The 7,433-nt window shown below is 34.5% G+C and overlaps 2 pseudogenes; both read right to left on the minus strand.

Moving 5' to 3' along the window:
• LOC109095521 overlaps nucleotides 1–113 on the minus strand; it is a 10,722-nt pseudogene extending 10,609 nt beyond the window's left edge.
• Nucleotides 114–157: 44 nt separating this feature from the next.
• On the minus strand, nucleotides 158–5,256 carry LOC109108112 (annotated as a pseudogene).
• Nucleotides 5,257–7,433: the final 2,177 nt, after the last annotated feature.

Consider the following 7,433-nt stretch of genomic DNA (forward strand, 5'->3'; position numbering starts at 1 on the left):
AGTTACGTATTGCTGGTTGTGCAGCAACACCTTGAGTCCACGGAAGCCACAACGTGAAGGAAGAGTTGCCTGATCTGACCACAGTCTGTTTCTGTACAGACCGATCCATCCATAATTACGATAAAGTGTAACATCTAGCATCTGTTGACGCTCTGTTTCATTCCCTCACACTGGCCAGGTCTGTGTATTTCTCTCTGCAGTAGCTCTGAGCTCCAGTCCAGGTCCTATACTCATATATCCAAACATAATTCTGAGAGCTGTTTACTCTACCTAAAATAAAACATAATATAATGGATATATCAGTCAATTTATTAATTTCTGATCTAACTTCATACATTGATTTTTTTTTTTACTTGTAATGTCTTACCATCATAGCAAACAAATGTGTAATAATTGTCACATGATGAATCCAACCAGTTTCCATTATAATCCATGTAAACACACAGTTCATTCCCAGCATTGTTTGGTTCATGATAAAAGTTCCTGAAATCTCTCTCTCCTTCCTGATAGAAATCATTGTCTTCCAGTGACCATCCCCAGCTGTTCACATCATCATACAGTCCAATCCAGGCTGAACCATTGTAACTCCCATTAACTGTGTTAATCAGTCTGTTCATTTCCTCCATGTTGTCAATGGTGGCCAGATCAATGTAATTCTGTCTGCAGTATCTCTGAGCTTCAGTCCAGGTCTTAACAAAATTATACTGACGGGTGCATGCAGATTGTGTGCAGGTTCCTTTAAGTTTAAAATGGAAATAGGGAAATATATTAGATTTTTCTCTGCAGAACTGCAACCGGTGCAATATATAATTAAACTATGAAAACGCATTTATTCCTGAAGATTTGCAAATGCACAAATACGTAAAAAGTATAAATGCATTAAAAATGTTATCTGCTGTCTATATTAACACCGGGCTGTTAACAACTTGAAGAACAGATTTTGCAGTGCGTGAAAATTAAAAATAGCGTAGGTAAATGGTTTTTAAAATCAAGCACAAAATGTACTACTATAAATTATAAGTGAAATCTATACATTGATTAGACGCGGCAAAAAAAGTGGTATAAGACAAACATAAGTGATAAAAAAGAGAGCAAAAATAAACGTACTGTTGTAGCAGATAAAAGTCAAGCTGGATAGGCAGTCCTCATCAGTCCATCGACCTAAATGACTGAATGATACAGCAGTACAGTGCTGCAAGCCCTACCGGCCAGTAAACATTTTGACCATTATCTGGCTGTTGCGCTTGAATCGGAACGCTGGTCTCCCAGTCTTCATAACCGGTATTCTGACCGCTTTCTGACCAAATCCCGTTTCTGCACAGTCCTATCCAGACTCCTCCTCCTACTGCCTCAAGGATCCTCTGGTTCTCAGTCTGATTTCTCACATTGACAAGATCTGTGTAATGATCTCTGTATCTACGAGCCTCTGACCAGGTTTTCCAATCATTGATTCTGATAAAACTTTGTGTTGCATTCCCTCTACCTGAGATATGAAATATGCAACAAAGTTTATATATATATATATGCACAGAAAAACATATTAAAAATAATTAATTAATTATTTGATGATGATGATGATGATGATAATAATAATTATAATAATGTAATGTAATGTCCTTACCACCATAGCAAACAAATGGCAGCGTGTTGTCACATGACATATCATACCATTTTCCATTATAATTCATGTAAACACACAGTTCCTTTCCACCACTGTTGTCCGGTTCATGATACCAGTTCCTGAAATCTCTCTCTCCTTCCTGATAGAAATCAATGTCTTCCAGTGACCATCTCCAGCTGTTCACATCATCATACAGTCCAATCCAGGCTGAACCATTGTAACTCCCATTAACTGTGTTAATCAGTCTGTTCATTTCCTCCATGTTATCAATGGTGGCCAGATCAGTGTAATTCTGTCTGCAGTATCTCTGAGCTTCAGTCCAGGTCTTAGACTCATTCACAAAGTGATACTGACGAGACAATGCTAATGCTGTCAAGGTGGGAAAAAAGGGTGAAGATAAAAGGTAAAAAGATAAAAGTTAACAAGTTGCATTAATTGCAACATAAAGATTCCTTGTAATGACATGAGATAATGTGCTTGTAAATGTTTACTAATTAACTTACTGAACATTACATTAATGATAACATTACATTACATAATGATAACAGAACATTAGTTCACATAAATTAAAATGGATAATTTCATTAAAATAAAATTCATAAATGATCCTGCACTTTATAAAAAATTACAAATAATTGTATAAGATGTTGTGCACTGCTTAACAGCATGTTTATTAATGTACATTTGAATGCTTAGTTGCTTAACCACTTTACAGACTGTTGTTATGAGTTTATGAATCATGTGTCAACATGAATAGTGTATTAAGTGCTTAAAATGACTAACATTTTTACAAAATGTGTGATTGTAAAAATAAAAGTGAATTAGATGAATAGAAAACTACATTAAAAATGTTTAAACATTCAAAGCACTTAAGCATTCAAATGCTGTTAATCAGTATATAATATCTTAACATTGTAAGTATAACAACAAAATTTAAGTATAACAACAATTGTAACCATTTTAATTTAACTAATGTTCTGTTAATCATTATGTAATAGTAAATAAGTTCATTAGTAAATATTTACAAGCACATTATCTCATATTTTTAGCTATTTGAATATATATTAACTACTGAAAATATAAGCTTATATTATGTTGGTGCTGATTAAGGAAAGTTATTATCAAGTATTGCCTTTTTTTCTCTTGACCATTTCAGAAGTTAAATCTTCTAACAAATGTCAACCGTGATATTTCTTAACAGGGTGCACAAAATATAAGCAGCTGAGAGTGATGTTTCTGGCAAGATTATGGTGTGGTCAAAACATTTACCACCACTGTAACAAGGTGAAAGTAAGGCAGGTTTGCAGTTTTATCTGTCCATTCCCCGCATAACTAAATGACACTGAAGTGCGTATTCCACTGTATCCAGCATTATTGGCTGGCCTATTCTCCAGTTACTGACTGATGAGTTGCTCTGATCTGGACCAGATATGGTTCTGTCAGTCCAATCCAAAAAGGTTATAAGTATGCAAATAATGATTGAGTTGGAAGTTTCGGTCTCATTCATGATACGGACGAGTCCGGTGAGTTCTCTGCAGTATCTCGTGCCAGTTCCAAGTTACTGTGACTGGTAGGACAACAACCATAAACTTGTACTAGCATTCACTCTTCCTGTGGGGAAAGATTATGTAGATGTGATAATTGAGTATCATAAATACTGTATGTGTTCTTAAAACATAAAAAAAATCAAATCGTTCTCACCCATCATAGACAAAACAAAGGACAGTGTCTAGTAGCAAAGAGGCTTTCACTCCAGGTTCCACGATAATATGACATGTACAAACACAGACTCTGTCCACTGAGTTCACTGTGATGAACAAAACCAGCCTTAAATTCCCATCAACACATTACAGTATCAAGGGAACACTTCCAGCTGTTTCTCTACCATGAGACAATCCAAGAGTGCATATGTAAGTTCGGCGTACTCTTTTAATGAGGCCTTATCCATTTCCTCCATGTTGTCAATGGTGGCCAGATCAAGAATCTGTCTGCGTATCTCTGCGCTTCGCCAGGGCTATTCTCATTCACCAAAGTGATATGACGGGTGCATGACGATGGTGTGCAGGTCCTTTAAGTTTACAAGGAAACAGGGAAAAAGATTAGATTTTTCTCTGCAGAACGCAATATATAATTAAACTTGAAAATGCATTTATTTGAGATTTTGTAAATGTAATAAAAAATATTTTAAAAAGTATAAATTATTAAAATGGTACTGTCTAATTAAACACCTGCTGTTCACACTGACGAACAGATTTTGCTAGTGTGAAAATTAAACTATGTGGTAAATGGTTAAAATCTCTATAAAAAGAATGAATATAAATATAAGCTGAATCGATTACATTGGATTAGGACGTTACAAGAAGTGGTATAAGACAAACAGAAGTGATAAAAGAGAGCAAAAAAACGTACTTTGTAGCAGATAAAAGATCAAGCGGATAGCAGTTTCTCATCCAGTCCCTCGACCCGAAATGACTGAGATCAGCAGTACAGTGTGCGCAAGCCCCACGGGCCAAAACATATTGGACCATTATTGGCTGTTGCGCTGATCGGGAACGGCTGGTCTCAGCTCATAACTGGTATCTGCCCGTTGACCAAATCTGTTTCTGTAAGTCCTATCCAGACATCCTCCACCTGAGTTCAAGCGATCTCTGGTTCTCAGTCTGATTCTACATTGGACAAGATCTGTGTAAGATCTCTGCAGTATATCGAGCCTGACCCGGTTTTCAAGTCATTGATTTTGTTAAAAACTTTGTGTTTGCATCCCTCTAACCTGAGATAGTAATAGCAACCCCGTTCTATATATATATATTATTTATATAGCACAGAAAAAACATATTAAAATAATTAATTAATTATTGATTGTGATGATGATGCTAAAATAATTATAATAATGTAATGTAATGTCCTTACACCATAGCAAACAAATGGCAGCGTGTTGTCACATGACATATCATACCATTTTCCATTCTAATATGTAACAAAAGTTTCCTTCCACAACTGTGTCCGGTTCATGAACCCAGTTCCTGAAATCTCTCTTCCTTCCTGATAAAAAATCATTGTCTTACCAGTGACCATCTCCAGCGTCACATCATCATACAGTCCAACCAGGCTGAACCATTGATAACCCAATTAAAATGTGGGTAATCAGTTGTTCATTTCCTCCATGTTTCAAATGTTAACACAGTGTAATTCTGTCTGCAGTATCTCTGAGCTTCAGTCCAGGTCTTAGACTCATTCACAAAGTGATAGTCGCGGGATGATGTCAAAGATGAAACTATGAAGAAAGTGTAAAATGTTAACATTTAAAAAATATTTACAGTCCTGGCCACTACATAGAAATCAACTCACCATTGTAGCAAATTAAAGGAAATGTATAATTGCAGTATTCACTAGTCCATTTCCCAGAATCACTGAATGAGACTACAGTGCAGGATCCAGTGTTATCTGGCTGTCCTGTTCTCCAGTTACTGAATGAAGAGTTGCTCTGATCTGACCAATTTCTGGTTCTGTACAGTCCAATCCAAACATAATAATAATAGTTATTCTTTAATAAATACTGGATCTTCTGGTTTTCAGTCTCATTCCTGATACTGACGAGGTCTGTGTGATGTTCTCTGCAGTATCTCTGTGCTTCAGTCCAGTTTTCGTCCCAGTAGACAAACACATAACTAGCACTGGTATCTCTCTGTCTTCCCTAACCATTTAAATACAAAGTTTTCTTGAACTTTTAGTGAGTGTTGATTATTTAAGAATACTTGTAATTGAATATACCACATTGTTTTTCTCAGTGTCCTATATTATTAAATGAAACTGCTACCATCATAGCAGATAAAGGGATGATATTCAAACAGTATGTCGATACCATATACCACTGTTCATAAACACACACACATACTTGTCCTTCCATAATTGTCTGGTATCTGAAACAGTATGTCGTATACCATATACCACTGTACATAAAACACACACATATTTCCTTTGTCCTCCATAATTGTCTGGTCCTGGGTTATACCAGTTCCCAAAGTCTTTCTCTCTCCCAATCTTGAATAAATCACTGTCCTCTAGGAGATTCATTTCCAACGGTTTCAGATCATCATAGAGTCCAATCCAGGCCAAATCAATCGAATCATCTTCACTGTGTCAATCAAGCGGACTGTCTGTTGTTCATTGTCAATGGTGGCCAGATCATCGTATTTATCTCTACACTATCTCTGAGCTTCGCCCAAGTCTTGGACCTCAGTGTACAAAGACATACTCATGAGGGACACCTCAAGTTGAAAGGTGAGAAACACCTATTAAGAGTTCAAGTTTAGGTTTCCAATAACAAAAACAAATAACTAAATGATTTTTAAATAACTATATTCCGCAATGAGAAAAATAAATTAGTGTAATATTAGTAGCTAGAATCACTTCCACACATACTCTTATACAAATTTCAGTGTAAAATGATGATAAAATGTTTTAGAAAACTATTGATCTTACCCAACAACCGAAGCAAATGGAAACATAGCTGTGTAAAATATTATGCGCAGTATCAAAACTAACAACACTTAACTTATCTTTATGTTTTAAATGCCAGGAGGAAAAGTCATTTTAAAAAATGATTAACAATTTATCTTTTTAAAGAAGCCTCGCTTTTATCTTGCTGCTTTTTGTTTTAAATGATCTGTCGGGTCTTTCATATTATAAATACTGTTTAAAAAAGGTGGGAGGGATCGATTTTTATAAACATTGTCTGACATTAATAAACCTATATATATTCACATAATTGCTGTATTAAAATGTACCCTACTTCCAAAAAAAAAAAAAAAAAAAAAAAAAACGGAACATAAAATCTTCCACATTAGCCGGCCAACAAGAAACAAGAACTGACCAAAATGTATTCAAAACTTATACAGTGTGTAATATTTTGCATTAACTCCGAGTTGTTATTTTGTTAAACATTTAAAAGATATATTTAAAAATGGTCACAATTTAGAGTTTGAGTTGAAGCCTCACCTTTTACTCGCTGCTTTTGTTTCACAATTATCTGACGGGCTGCCACTTATTTATGCTGGTTATAAATGCCAAATAATACATGAAGACAAACTACATTGAATCATTTTTCTCTTATTTTTGCATAATCAACAAGAAAAGATTAAAATATATTCAAAAACTGCAAATTTGCATTAATTTGCATTATTGTAAATTGTCTCATTTATTAAACATTTAAAAATATATTTAAAAATGTTCCAACAATTTACTTTTTGAGTTGAAGCCTCATCTTTTATCTTGCTGCTTTGCGTTTTAAATTATCTTCCGTTTTGTCTTCATATTTTATACTGTTTACCAAAATGTGGGAGGGATCATTTTATAAACATAGTATCAATAATACATCAATAAACCTGATGGTTCACATAATTGCTGTATTAAATGTACCAATAAATAAATAAATAAATAAAATAAAATCTTCCTCATTCTGCTGTTACACGTGAAACAAATGCTTGTAACACACCACTTGATCAAAATCTTTATTCCTTTAGAATGAGAATCACTTAAATTTCTAAACTTGTGAGTGCTGTGACCATTTAGACCATAAAACAGAGAAACAGAATTTCTAAATAACTAGAGACTAGATCATATGAGTCTTTCCTGCTGCCCATGTTTTGATTTGTCATTATGTTTGATCGATCAAGAATATCTTAACAAATAGATTAACAAATATAAAATTAAAATGTGTGCCCAGGTGATCAAATCCCCTAAATCTAAGAAAATTGCAACAATGCAATAATATGAGTACAGATAACCTACATTAATCATTATTTAGCAAACA

This window comes from Cyprinus carpio, unplaced genomic scaffold (genome assembly GCF_018340385.1).
Source record: "Cyprinus carpio isolate SPL01 unplaced genomic scaffold, ASM1834038v1 S000006762, whole genome shotgun sequence".
Taxonomy (NCBI): Eukaryota; Metazoa; Chordata; class Actinopteri; order Cypriniformes; family Cyprinidae; genus Cyprinus; species Cyprinus carpio.